Source organism: Bos indicus x Bos taurus, chromosome 1, assembly GCF_003369695.1.
Source record: "Bos indicus x Bos taurus breed Angus x Brahman F1 hybrid chromosome 1, Bos_hybrid_MaternalHap_v2.0, whole genome shotgun sequence".
Lineage (NCBI taxonomy): Eukaryota > Metazoa > Chordata > Mammalia > Artiodactyla > Bovidae > Bos > Bos indicus x Bos taurus.
The window spans coordinates 135,149,954-135,164,831 of record NC_040076.1 but is presented as its reverse complement, the minus strand read 5'-3'; the positions used below and the strand labels follow the sequence as shown (position 1 = coordinate 135,164,831).

General features: G+C 47.8%; 1 non-coding gene across 1 annotated transcript; it reads right to left on the bottom strand.

Annotated features, from left to right (window-relative positions):
• Positions 1-14,314: 14,314 nt before the first annotated feature.
• On the bottom strand, positions 14,315-14,386 carry TRNAG-CCC. Its single transcript has one exon. It is a non-coding gene; the product is annotated as a tRNA-Gly (tRNA).
• Positions 14,387-14,878: the final 492 nt, after the last annotated feature.

The following is a 14,878-nucleotide window of genomic DNA, read 5'->3' as shown; positions in this document are numbered from 1 at the left end:
AGTTATGACCAACCTAGATAGCATATTCAAAAGCAAAGACATTACTTTGCCAGCAAAGTTTCGTCTAGTCAAGGCTATGGTTTTTCCAGTGGTCATGTATGGATGAGAGAGTTGGACTGTGAAGAAGGCTGAGTGCCGAAGAATTGATGCTTTTGAACTGTGGTGTTGGAGAAGACTCTTGAGATTGCCTTGGACTGCAAGGAGATCCAACCAGTCCATTCTGAAGAAGATCAGCCCTGGGATTTCTTTGGAAGGAATGATGCTAAAGCTGAAACTCCAGTACTTTGGCCACCTCATGCGAAGAGTTGACTCATTGGAAAAGACTCTGATGCTGGGAGGGGTTGGGGGCAGGAGGAGAAGGGGACAACAGAGGATGAGATGGCTGGATAGCATCACTGACTCGATGGACCTGAGTCTGAGTGAACTCCGGGAGTTGGTGATGGACAGGGAGGCCTGGTGTGCTGCGATTCATGGGGTCGCAAAGAGTCGGACATGACTGAGTGACTGATCTGATCTGATCTGATCTGGTATATCTAATTTTCTTGAAGAAATTTCTAGTCTTTCCCATTCTATTTTTTCCCTCTATTTCTTTGCACTGATCACTGAGGAAAGCTTTCTTATTTCTTCTTGCTATTCTTTGGAACTCTGCATTCAGATGCTTATATCTTTCCTTTTATCCTTTGTTTTTCACTTCTCTCCTTTCACAGCTATTTTTAAGGCCTCCTCAGACAGCCATTTTGCTTTTTTGCATTTTTTTTTTCTTGGGGATGGTCTTGATCCGTGTCTCCTGTACAATGTCATGAACCTGCATCCACAGTTCGTTGGGCACTCTGTGTATCAGATCTAGTCCCTTAAATCTATTTCTCACTTCCACTGTATAATCATAAGGGATGTGATTTAAGTCATACCTGAATGGTCTAGTGGTTTTCCCCACCTTCTTCAATTTTAATATGAATTTGGCAATAAGGGGTTCATGATCTGAGCCACAGTCAGCTCCTGGTCTTGTTTTTGCTGACTGTATAGAGCTTCTCCATCTTTGGCTGCAAAGAATATAATCAATCTCATTTTGGTGGTGGCCATCTGGTGATGTCCATGTGTGGAGTCTTCTCTTGTGCTGTTGGAAGAGGGTGTTTGCTATGACCAGTGCGTTCTCTTGGCAAAACTCTAATAGCCTTTGCTCTGCTTCATTCTGTACTCTAAGGCCAAATTTGCCTGTTATTCCAGGTGTTTTTCAACTTCCTACTTTTGCATTCCAGTCCCCTATAATGAAAAGGACATCTTTATGTGGTGTTAGTTATAAAGGGTCTTCTAGGTCTTCATAGAACAGTTCAACTTCAGCTTCTTCAGCATTACTGGTCAGGGCATAGACTTGGATTACTGTGATATAGATGGTTTGCCTTGGAAATGAACAGAGACCGTTCTGTCGTTTTTGAGATTGCATCCAAGTACTGCATTTCAGAGTCTTTTGTTGATTATGATGGCTACTCCATTTCTTCTAAGGGATTCTTGCCCACCATAGTAGATATAATGGTCATCTGAATTAAATTCACCCATTCCAGTCCATTTTAGTTCACTTATTCCTAAAATGTCGACTTTCACTCTTGCCATCTCCTGTTTGACCACTTCCAATTTGTCTTGATTCATGGACCTAGCATTCTAGGTTCCTATACAATATTGCTGTTTTACAGCATCAGACCTTGCTTCTATCACCAGTCACATCCACAACTGGGTGTTGTTTTTGCTTTGGCTCTGTCTCTCCATTCTTTTTGGGCTTATTTCTCCACTGATCTCCAGTGGCATATTGGGCACCTACTGACCTGGGGAGTTCATCTGTCAGTGTCCTATCTTTTTGCCTTTTCATACTGTTCATGGGGTTCTCAAGGACGAATACTGAAGTGGTTTGCCATTCCCTTCTCCAGTGACCACATTTTGTCAGAACTCTCTACCAAGATCTGTCTGTCTTGGGTGGCTTACCTGGACTGGCTTAGTTTCATTGAGTTAGACAAGGCTGTGGTCCACGTGATTAGATTGGTCAGTTTTTGTGATTGTGGTTTCAGTCTGTCTGCTTTCTGATGCCCTCTCTCAGCACCCATCTCAAATCCCATCTTACTGGGATTTCTCTTACCTTGGACGTGGGGTATTTCTTTACGGCTGCTCCAGCAACTTGCAGCTGTTGCTCCTTTCCTTGGACGTGTGGTATCTCCTCATGGTCACTGCTACTGACCTTGGATGCAGGGTATCTCCTCTCAGCCACTCACCGCTCCAGCACCACACAGCCGCCTCTTGCCGCTCAGAATTGTTTATAAGCAATTCTGCTTACAAAGGTATAATTTATCAAAGTCATAATTTGTTTGAGGGAAAGGTTTCCTTATACCTGGAAAACGTAGATACAAACCAGTAGTTTTTCAGACAGAAACTATAAACTATAACCATGTTCACCAGTCACTCAGTCTTATGTAATTAACTTGTTTTGTTAGCAATTTATGAAGTCATCGCGTTTCTCATTAGGACTGTTTAATTTCTTACTCAGTTCAGCATTATGATCTGAAAGTCAGAAACCTGTATTTATCCAGAAGTCCTTTCTATTATGGAGAAGGCAATGGCACCCCACTCCAGTACTCTTGCCTGGAAAATCCCACGGACGGAGGAGCCTGGTAGGCTGCAGTCCATGGGGTCGCTGGGAGTCGGACACGACTGAGCGACTTCACTTTCACTTTTCACTTTCATGCATTGGAGAAGGAAATGGCAACCCACTCCAGTGTTCTTGCCTGGAGAATCCCGGGGACGGGGGAGCCTGGTGGGCTGCAGTCTATGGGGTCGCAAAGAGTCGGACACGACTGAAGTAACTTAGCAGCAGCAGCAGCCTTTCTATTAATCTTCTTGAAGAGGAAGCATTTTTGAAAAAACACCAGAATAAAACCATAACTGTCTATGATGACAAAAGACTTAAGGCACATTTAAAATCTAATTACAATGCAATTAACAAAGAAACTTGGTTACTGCTATGACATAGAACACTTTAAGATAATAACTAGAATCATGACTGACAAATTTTACTAGGATCTATCAGAATTTTCAGTCAGTTCAGTTTAGTTCAGTTGCTCAGTCATGTCCAACTTTTTGCAACCCCATGAATCGCAGCACTCCAGGCCTCCCTGTCCATCACCAACTCCCAGAGTTTACCCAAACTCATGTCCATCGAGTCGGTGATGCCATCCAGCCATCTCATCCTCTGTCATTCCCTTCTCCTTCTGCCCCCAATCCCTCCCAGCATCATGGTCTTTTCCAATGAGTTCACTCTTTGCATGAGGTGGCCAAAGTACTGGAGTTTCAGCTTTGGCATCATTTGTTCCAAAGAACACCCAGGACTGATCTCCTTCAGAATGGACTGGTTGGATCTCCTTGCAGTCCAAGGGACTCTCAAGAGTCTTTTCCAGCACCACAGTTCAAAAGCATCAATTCTTCAGCGCTCAGCTTTCTTCACAGTCCAACTCTCACATCCATACATGACCACTGGAAAAAGAAATTCACAATTTCCAGGATATCTATATTAGCAACATTTATCATACAATATAACCTAAGAAGAATTATTACTCATTTGACAATATTTACTGTGTATTGTTTTTGCTTTGGCTCCATCCCTTCATTCTTTCTGGAGTTATTTCTCCACTAATCTCCAGTAGCATATTGGTCACCTACTGACCTGGGGAGTTCCTCTTTCAGTACCCTATCATTTTGCCTTTTCATACTGTTCATGGGGTTCTCAAGGCAAGAATACTGAAGTGGTTTGCCGTTCCCTTCTCCAGTGGACCACATTGTCAGTGATTTTGGGCTCCAAAATCACTGCAGATGGTGATTGCAGCCATGAAATTAAAAGGCGCTTACTCCTTGGGAGGAAAGTTATGAACAACTAGATAGCATGTTCAAAAGCAGAGACATAAACTACATGATTATCTCAATAGATGCAGAGGAAGCCTTTGACAAAATTCAACATCCATTTATGATAAAAAAAAACTCTCCAGAAAGCAGGAATAGAAGGAACATACCTCAACATAATAAAAGCTATGTATGACAAACCCACAGCAAACATTATCCTCAAAGGTGAAAAATTGAAAGCATTTCCCCTAAAGTCAGGAACAAGACAAGGGTGTCCACTTTCACCATTACTATTCAACATAGTTTTGGAAGTTTTGGCCACAGAAATCAGAGCAGAAAAAGAAATAAAAGGAATCTGGAAAAGAAGAAGTAAAACTCTCACTGTTTGCAGATGACATGATCCTCTACATAGAAAACCTTAAAGACTCCACCAGAAAATTACTAGAACTAATCGATGAATATAGTAAAGTTGCAGGATATAAAATCAACACACAGAAATCCCTTGCATTCCTATACACTAATAATGAGAAAATAGAAAGAGAAATTAAGGAAACAATTCCATTCACCATTGCAATGAAAAGAATAAAATACTTAGGAATATATTTACCTAAAGAAACTAAAGACCTATACATAGACAACTATAAAACACTGGTGAAAAAAATCAAAGAGGACACTAATAGATGGAGAAATATACCGTGTTCATGGATCGGAAGAATCAATATAGTGAAAATGAGTATACTACCCAAAGCAATCTATAGATTCAATGCAATCCCTATCAAGCTACCAACGGTATTTTTCACAGAGCTAGAACAAATAATTTCACAATTTGTATGGAAATACAAAAAACCTCGAATAGCCAAAGCAATCTTGAGAAAGAAGAATGGAACTGGAGGAATCAACCTGCCTGACTTCAGGCTCTACTACAAAGCCATAGTCATCAAGACAGTATGGTACTGGCACAAAGACAGAAATATAGATCAATGGAACAAAATATAAAGCCCAGAGATAAATCCATGCACCTATGGACACCTTATCTTTGACAAAGGAGGCAAGAATATACAATGGATTAAAGACAATCTCTTTAACAAGTGGTGCTGGGAAAACTGGTCAACCACTTGTAAAAGAATGAAACTGGAACACTTTCTAACACCATACACAAAAATAAACTCAAAGTGGATTAAAGATCTAAATGTAAGACCAGAAACTATAAAACTCCTAGAGGAGAACATAGGCAAAACACTCTCTGACACAAAGCACAGCAGGATCCTCTATGACCCACCTCCCAGAATACTGGAAATAAAAGCAAAAATAAACAAATGGGACCTAATTAAAATTAAAAGCTTCTGCACAACAAAGGAAACTATAAGCAAGGTGAAAAGACAGCCTTCAGAATGGGAGAAAATAATAGCAAATGAAGCAACTGACAAATAACTGATCTCAAAAATATACAAGCAACTCCTGCAGCTCAATTCCAGAAAAATAAACGACCCAATCACAAAATGGGCCAAAGAACTAAATAGACATTTTTCCAAAGAAGACATACAGATGGCTAACAAACACATGAAAAGATGCTCAACATCACTCATTATCAGAGAAATGCAAATCAAAACCACAATGAGGTACCATTTCACGCCAGTCAGAATGGCTGCAATCCAAAAGTCTATAAGCAATAAATTCTGGAGAGGGTGTGGAGAAAAGGGAACACTCTTACATTGTTGGTGGGAATGCAAACTAGTACAGCCCCTATGGAGAACAGTGTGGAGATTCCTTTAAAAACTAGAAATACAACTGCCTTATGACCCAGCAATCCCACTGCTGGGCATACACACTGAGGAAACCAGAATTGAAAGAGACACGTGTACCCCAATGTTCATCGAGGCACTGTTTATTATAGCCAGGACATGGAAGCAACCTAGATGTCGATCAGCAGATGAATGGATAAGAAAGCTGTGGTACATATACACAATGGAGTATTACTCAGCCATTAAAAAGAAAACATTTAAATCAGTTCTAATGAGGTGGATGAAACTGGAGGCTATTATACAGAGTGAAGTAAGCCAGAAAGAAAAATACCAATACATTATACTAACGCATATATATGGAATTTAGAAAGATGGTAACAATAACCCTGTATGTGAGACAGCAAAAGAGACACAGATGTATAGAACAGTCTTTTGGACTCTGTGGGAGAGGGAGAGCATGGGATGATTTGGGAGAATGGCATTGAAACATGTATAATATCATATAAGAAACTAATCACCAGTCCAGGTTCAATGTAGGATACAGGATGCTTGGTGCAGGTGCACTGGGATGACTTAGAGGGATGGTACAGGGAGGGAGGTGGGAGGGGGGTTCAGGATGGTGTTTGTACACCCGTGGCAGATTCATGTTGATGTATGGCAAAACCAATATAATATTGTAAAGTAATTAGCCTCCAATTAAAATAAATAAATTTAAATTAAAAAAAGAAAAAGAAAAAAGAGATTTGTTTCAAGGTGAAAGCCTGGCTCTAGGGGACTGCTGGAGGGGAGCTGGGTGCAGCCTGTGAGATGCCAAGTGGATCTTCTGGCACCACTGCCTATTTTCTGTTGGGAGAAATCATTTTGGAGACTTGACAAGGGCCACTGAGTCAGCTCTCATCCAGGTGCCTCTTTTCTGTGTATGTGTGGAAGTGCAATTTGTATATGCATGTTGTGTGTGTGTGCCGTGATGCTGGCTGCACATGTATTTCTGACACCCACCACCTTGTGCAGGGTGTGACAGGGTGAGGGAAGTTGGGTCTTATTCATATTCTAGCACCGAGACAGGGCCTGGCACAGCAGGTGCTGGAGAAACCTGGGGTCATTTTTTCGTGGCCCCCAGCATGAAGCCTACACTTTAGCCCATCTACAGAATCGATTTCCAGCTTCTCAGTCCCTGCTCAGGAAACCAGTTTGCTGTTTCTTATATTGTTTCTTTTACCTGGAATATCCTCCCAAGTTCATGATCGCTTGTGGAAGTTGAGATCATGCTCTCTGGCCCTCCTTCTCTGGAATGATTTTCCTGACCAATTGGACCAGCCAAAAGCCACCAAAGGCATTCCTCTGTCTCACACAGAACCACCCTGAACCCTAACACTTTCACACAGTGACCCTCCCTGACCCTGCTCCCAATCCTGACACCGACACCAATGGCATGATGTTATATGTGTAGATGGAACGTTCTTTGCCCAGGCCTGTGGCTTCCGATGACACCTGGAACCAGAGGGCTGGGACAGCCCGGGGCCTCATCCGTGGATCTGTGGGGAGCCATAGTCTTTGCAGCTGGGAACCCTTGGCAGGTAACTTCTCTTTCTCACTATCTCCTGGCTAATCTCTTTATACTGAGAAAGAGGGAGGTGGAGGCCCATGAGGACTTGACCCACAAATCCCCATGATGCAAGAGGGCTGAGCGTTTTCCTCCTGACCTGTCTGGGTGCTGGTTCACCTGGGGATTGGTGGTCACTGGCCCCATCAGCTGTGGGCAGAGGAGAGGAATCACAGCTGTCTGGGGCTGCCCTCAGAATTCACTCACCTAATCATCACTTACTCAACAGGTATTGGTTGAGCTCCTGACATGGATGGGGATAGTGGGGATAGAGCTGTGAACACCACAATGTCCTGCGCTTTAGGAGTGGATCTCCAGGGAGGGAGACCACCAACACACAAGTAAGTGATGAGCAGAGAGCGAAGTTTCAGCAATGCTGTGAAGCAAATAGAGGAGCAAACCTGTGTTTGCAGTGGGGTGGACACTGGCAATTGTCAGGGTGGTAAGGGAAGGGCTCTTCGATGAGAAGACACCTGAGCAGGAACTCAAAGGAAGTCAGGGAGGCCATGTGGGAGCAGAAGGAATGGCAGGCTGTACCAGGGGGTGTTCAGGGGAGAACAAGGGCCCAGTGTGCCTGGGAGGAGTGAGCCAAGTGGTAAGAGAAGAGGCCCAGGTGAGTATGCCAGGGTGGGAACACAGCATACAGGCCACAGAAAGGACTTTGAATTTGACTCCTTGTGAGCTGGGAAGGGTCCTCTGGACTCGAATGTTCTATAAGAGTGACATCAGACTTATGTTTTAAAATGACCTTTCTCTGGGTGATAGTTTGTAGAGGGGCCATAGCAGAAGCAGGGAGACCAGGGAGGGGCCACAGCAATGACTCGGGCAGGAGACGGCGGTGCTTGAGCCAGGGTGGCGGTGGAGCTGATGGGAGGTGGTCTAGTTCTGGACAGATGCTGAAGGAAGAGCCAGAAGATGTTGTGGGAGGGAAGGAAGTCCTGGAAGAAGGAGACGGGGAAGGCACTGAGGTGTCCAGGACAGACCTAGAACGCCCCCAACCTTGCCAACTGGCTCAGCAAAACAAACCTTCTCCAGAATGGGCTTCAGCATCTTCTTAATGCCTATCCTGGCTGTTCTTTGCAGGAAAACCATCTGCAGCAAGTAAACCCATTTGTCACATTTAGAGCAAATTCTCAAATTTGATACTGGAAGATAGCTTTTAGTAAATCATTTTGGTAAAGTGATGCTTTTTGCTGTAAATAAACAGCCCAGCCAGGCTGGTCTCACTGCAACATGTGAGAAATTCTGACCCTATTGGCCATTGCTGTGGGAAATGGCTGCTCTGTGTCCTTTCAAACAATAGAGTTTGCAGAAATGTAAACACCACCTTTTTCCTTTGGTGTCCTGGTAGGACACTCCCCTCCCCTCTGCCAAGGTTGAATAGCTTTTCCAAGGAGGCTCTTCACCAAAATTAAAGGTCAGGGTTGAGCCTGAACCCTAACCATCATCCCCCCTCCCCCCAGCTCCTCTTCAGCCCAGTAGGACTCCAGCTTTCAAAGAGGAAGTGGGGAGGGGGCTTTGTGAGTCTGGGCATCTGTAAGTTTTGGGGCCAGAAAAATCATCAGGTGTCTGTGTCTCTGGACACTGCTGCTTAAAGCTTTGTTCTGGGGAGTGCCTTCCAATAGGCTGCCCCCACTCCCCACATAAGGCCATGACAGGGCTGGGCTGTGAAGCAAGACAAGGACCCCGGAGTCAGGGAGGCAAACAGGGGTCCTCCAATGGCCAGTTCTTACTGGCAGGCTGCGGGAATTTGCAGGAATCATGATGGTGGTGGCTAACACTGATTGTGTGTTTGACACTGTTCTAAGCACTTGGCATAAATGATACCATCTAATCCTCACAACAGCCAAATGAAATACATGATACTGTGGTGCCATCTTGCAGTTGAGGAAATCTAAGCTTGGGGAGACGAGGTACTGAGCCTGGGGTCACATGGTCTAGGAGTGGTGGGCCCAGAGTGGGAGCCCTCACGGCACAACTCAAGACCCTGCATGGTGACAGTAGCCAATAGTCACTGGCCCTTCCTCCAGAGTCAGGTGTCAGGAGTAAAATCACCCCAGCTGAGAACCACTGCCATCTATTTTGATTGTACCAGATTAAGAAATTCTGTTTCACGTGGAGAAGTATTTGCAATTGTTAAAAGTGTGGTTTTTATTTTTTAAATTAGCTGTCTTGCTGTTCCTAGAACAACCTTTAATTAAATAAAATTCTTGCTTTGAGATCTGTACAAAAAAATGCGTTCTTGCAGCAGTCCAAGTTAATGTGTTGGTAGTTTTCAATGTACTGAAATGTACATGAAACACATTTGTGTGAGTGTGTTGTTTTCGCTACAATTTTGATGAACAGGAAAATTTTCATGTTAAAATACATTCAGACCAAATGTTGGCAGATCCTCTAAGTCTTTCAGAGGCGGGTTCAGAGAGGTTGGTTTCACATTGGAAAGCAGCCGCAGAGAGAAGCAAGGATTTGACGACAATGCAGGTCAGGCAGGAGAGCAGGGTCACCCTGAGGCTTCATTAGACAAATCCTGCAGGAGGCAGGGAGGGCGTGTGGAGGAATGGGTCCAGGCAGGAGAGGATCCAGAATTGAGGGAAGGAAAATAAGACTGATTCGGGCAGCAAACAGAAGAAAAAGAAAGGCCTCTTGCCCCATGCGGTTCTAACAAAGAGACCCCAATTCTCAGTGACGCAGGGCCAGGAGGTTAAACCCAGAATAATCATAATGAAAACAATCTGTTTGCACCATTTTATGCTTCCAGAAATTCCCTGGAGCGAGTCCAAGGTGGAGAATCCCAGAGGAAGTGCTGCTTGTTGGAAGTGAGAGGCGGGTGGTGGGAGGGAAGGAGGACACTGTTTTCCCAGGTCCCAAGGATTCGGGGGAGCCAACAACTCTGGGGATGACAGAGTGAGGGGCACCCCCGCAGGCCGCAGAAACAACAGCTGTCTTAAATGTTCCGGAAAATATATTCTTTCCCTGGAATCAACTTGTTCTCCCTCCTCCGAAATTGGGAGCCAATTTCAGGGCTCCCTCCTAGGAAATCTGCCTTGGATGCAGGGGGACAGCTGACCTTAGGCCAGGACTCGCCACATAGCAAAATACAGCAAACCTGACCAGGGGCGGGACACCCACCCTCTGGCAGTGTCCTGAGCTCCTGGGCAGTCCCGGGAAAGAGGGAGACTGGCCCTGGTAGACAGGGGGCCCTTGAGCACATACTACCCCGCCTCGTTTTCCAGCCATTGTGGGGAATTTCCTTCTTGGGATAGGGCACTTTCAATGTGTCAGAGTTTATGAGATGTGGTCCAGCTCTTCATTTCACAGACGGGAATCTGAGGCTCTGTGTGTGACTTTTCCAAGGTCACCCGCCCAGGCGTCCTGACCACCAGCTCAAGGCTCTTCAAAACCACCACTTCCTTTTGGTGGAGTTGGTGACTGGTCCAGAGCCTCTCGCTTTGTCATCCTCTCTTATGTCTTCTGAGAAAGGGTGAGCGCGTGAGGGGGCGTGTCCTGGCCCCGAGGGGAGAGCGGATGGATACACTCCCATCGCTACGTGGCTGACTTCTTCCCGGCAGGACAGACCCTCAGCTGGGTGTTGGGTTGAGGTGAGGGCTAGGGAAAGGGTTAGGGCTGGGAGTGTGGTGAGTGTTGAGAGCCTGGCAGTCCCTTGTGGGATGAGGAAAGTCCTTGGAGGACTTTGGGTGGTACCGAGTGGAAGTCAGTCTGGTCAGAGAAGGCCTCCTGGGAAAGGGGGCCCACAAAGGATGCTCAGAATGTCAGGTGGTGAAGAAGGGCCTGGGACGACGCTCCCACAGAAGGAACAGGGGCTGAGAGGCTGGAGAACAAAAGACGTGCTTGGAAAAGCTCAGGTAGTCCGTATTGAATTCAGGGCAGGGTTTACTGGGGAAACAAATAGCCGCTAGACATATACTGAGCACCAGCTGAATGCAGGTGCTGTGCTAGATGCCAGAGACAAAGGTAGATGAAACTTGAGTTGAGAGTTTACCAAGAGTTGTTCTATTCATTTTCCCAGCACACGTACAGAGGCCCTTATCTTGGCATACTCTGTGGCTCTAAGGAAGAAAGTGTGGTCCTCACTCTCAAGAACTCACCACGGGGAAGGCTTCAGGAGCCAAAGGGCTGTGGGAGCTTCCTGGCAGCGGTTCCTGCCTCCTTCTAAATTCCCAGTCTAATACTAACTCTTGCACACACACCTCTAGGGGTCCTTAGCTTGGATCCTTGTACATCCCTGCCCTACCCGCCTGAGAGTCTGTGTTTTCCCCTCCCATCGAGGATTCTCAGAGGATTCCCTTAAGAACCACCAGCCCCAGTGCAAGCCCATGTCTTGGCTTGCCAGGAGGGTTCAGAGCCCAGTTCATCTGGAGAAAAGAAACCCAGGGCTCTGCATTTCAGGATGAGGGGTGCTGAGAGTCTTCAGACCTTGCTTGGCCCCTCAGGCAGCAGAACCCCAGCTTTGCAGCTTCTCAGCTCCACGTTGAGGGCTGTCGCTACCTTAACTCAGTGTCCTCCCCCCGGGTGACTGGAGCCGATAAGAGGCTCACCTCGCACTTGGAAAGCACCATACAGTTTCCCCTGACCTCAAAGCTTTCCTTTGGCATTGGCAGAGCAGTCGTGGTTTCCATGTCACAGATGAGGCCACTGAGGCTTGGAGAGCGCGAGGCTGGGCTTCCTCCAAGGTTGATCTTCTTCCCACGCCCAGGCCCTGCCCTGAAGCCCCCTCCCCTTCCAGCCGCCCATGACTTCCCTCCCAACACAGGCCACAGAGCTCTGTTCCTATGTGACAGGAGTGGATTCCAAAACCAACTGTGAAGTTTCCTGAAAGGAGCTCCAGGGCCGCCAGTTTCAAGGGCTAGGGCCCTGCCCAGGAAGCGCTGAGCCAGTACTGGCCGGGGTATGCTGTGCTGACCCTGGCCTCAGGGGCCTTCCTCTCCTCATTAGGGAAGGAGGCTGGGGATGCTGAAGGAGACCCTTCTGGGAACCATCCTAGGGGAAATGTTTCTCCTGCTTGGCCTGCCCCGTGCTGGGCCACACCCATCCTTGGCTTTAGCAGGGCTTTGGCACTGGGAAGAATGGGACTTAGCTCCTGGACCTTGCAGGGGGCAGAGGTCAGCACATTCCAGGGTTTGGCCTTTCCGCCTCCATCAGAAAACTCACAGCAGAAGGAAGGCCCGGGCCTCCTGGTCTGCTTGCAGCCGACAGTGGACAGGCAGTGGGGACTAGCGGCCCCCTCTCTGCTGGGCAGAGCTCTTGGAGCTACTTGGCCTCTGCTGAGCAGGAACTGACCTGGGAGCCTCCCTCCGCAAGGTGCTATGAGGCCCAGGGCCCCTGCCTGCTCCCAGTCCCTGAGCCGCTCTAGGGAAGGGCGTGTGTCTCTGCTGGTGGATAAGACATACCGCTTCCGGTCCCACCTCCCCTCTGGACATCCTCAGCCACCTGAGGTGTCCCCTCTTGAGGCACACAGGCCTCCTCTGGCCCTCACAGCTCTGCCCCCTCCCTCCTCTGCCTGGAATAACCTCTCCTCCATCTTCCCCTGGTGACTCCTGCTCTTCCTTCGGCCCCAGCTCCCCACTCCCTTCCCCAGAACCCCTTTATGGATCCTGGAATGGTTGGTCCCCTGTCCTATGCACTGACCCTTTTCTTCAGAGCACACATGCCTCACAGTCAACTTTAATGACCTGAGGTTGACCCACGGACCTCCTGTCTCCAGGCGCGGGAGGATTAGGATAGTGCCTGCCTCTTGTGTGCCTGGCCAGACACAGTGAAAGCTGCTCAACTGTGTTTATCAGTTATGTCGAATATTCTAGCCGCATGGGGTTTCTGGAGATACTGCCATGAGGCCTTGCACACACCTGGAGTATGAGGCATCACGCATGGCCCAGAGAAAGCCCTTTAGGACAGGGCAGGTGGGAAGTGTGGGCTCACACTGACAGGCCAGGGTGCGGTGCCAAGGTATAGGGCTGGTGGGGCAGTTAGTCCAAGCAGGACAAAATGTCTTGGAGTAGATTTGCAGAGAGAGGGGAGCCCTGGGGAAAGGGCAGTGACCAGCTGGGGATGGCCCAAGGCAGATTTGCTCAAGCCTTCGTGCCCCCAGGGACCACCGAGGAGGCAGTGGGTCCATATCTGGTGCCATCTTCTCTCTGGAGCCCCACTTTCCTCTTCTGTAAAGGAGGGACCTAGCTGATGGGGTTACTGGGAGGTCAACTGAGGGAGTGTTCGCGAAAGGCGAGTCAAATGTCACTTTGCTTTTTCCTTTTCTGCAGAACCTCTGGCCAGAGGTGAGGCCCATGGAAAGTGGTCGTAACTGTCTGGGTGCTTGCCCTCCTCTGACACATACTTTTTGCCAATATTGCAAATATTGGCAAGGTAAAGGGAGTTTTGCTTGCCCATTCAGTTGCTCTTCCCAGGGCCCAGGCACTGTGTGGCCACCAGGCAGATGCAACAACACTCTGCCCTTGGAGGACCCACTCTCCTAGGCTCAGGGATGCCAGACCCCTGGAGGGGAGCAGACGTTTTGTAGAGAGCTGGCCCTGACCAACTGCCCAGTGGGAGACCAGGGCCCCACTGTCACCACACTCGTTCTTTGGAGGTCTGGCCGGTCCTTGACTTCCCGTCCTTCTCTGCAGATCTCCAGTCCAGACTCTGGAACTCCAGGCTCCTGTGCCCAACTGCCCCGGAGCCTTCCCCGTACGAGGATGACTAGACAGGTCACCTAAGGCCTAAGGCTAAGCTCATGAAGCTCCCTGACCCTCACCTCAAAGTATGGCTGCCCCAGCCTTCCAGTCCTCAGGCCGCAATCCTGGTGGCCCCTGTCTTTCCCAGGCCACACCCAGCCTGCCCACCAGCCCTATCAGTGCTCCCTTAAAACAGATGCAAAAATGCGTCGGTAGTGGCAGAAAGCAGACTGGAGTTTGCCTGGAGTGTCAGTGAGGGAGACAGGACAGAGGACCATGAGGAAGCTTCTGGAGGTGATGGGAAATTTTTTTAGCTTGATTTATTCGGCTGTGCCTGGTCTTAGTTGAGGCATGCAGGATCTTTAGTTGTTGCCTGTGCCCTCTGAGTTGGGGCATGTGGAAACTAGTACCCTGACCAGGGATCGAACCTGGGCCCCTGCATTGGGAGTGAAGAATCTTAGCCATTGGACCACCAAGGAAGTCCCCATGTGATGGGAACGATAAGTATCCTGACTGTGGAGCTGGATGATGGGATGTATGTGTGTCAGAACTCACCCAACGCCACTTCATGTAGAGTTTAATAGATGCTACTTATACTGTAATAAGGCTGTTTCTTGTTTATTAAAAAACAAACAGATGTTTCCAGTGACCTCTGTGAGATCCTGGACAAGTCTCTTCCCCTCTGTTACCCTCAGCTTCCCCGCTGTAAGTTGAGGGTCTCTAAGAGACCTTCCAGCTCGACCTTCATGAACTTCTATCCACACATCGCCTTAGAGGCAGGGCCCACCCTCAGGGGAGGGCATGAGGCTGTGTGGCCCAGGTCTGTCCAGCACTTTTCTGATCCCAGCTCAGCTCACCAGCTTTCCCCACATAAGTGGCTCAGACCAAGTCATTGACTGGGTAGAGGTGGAAGCCAGGAAATAGGGCCAAGTCATGTAGGAAAACAAGGAAGTGAGTAACTCTGTGACTCC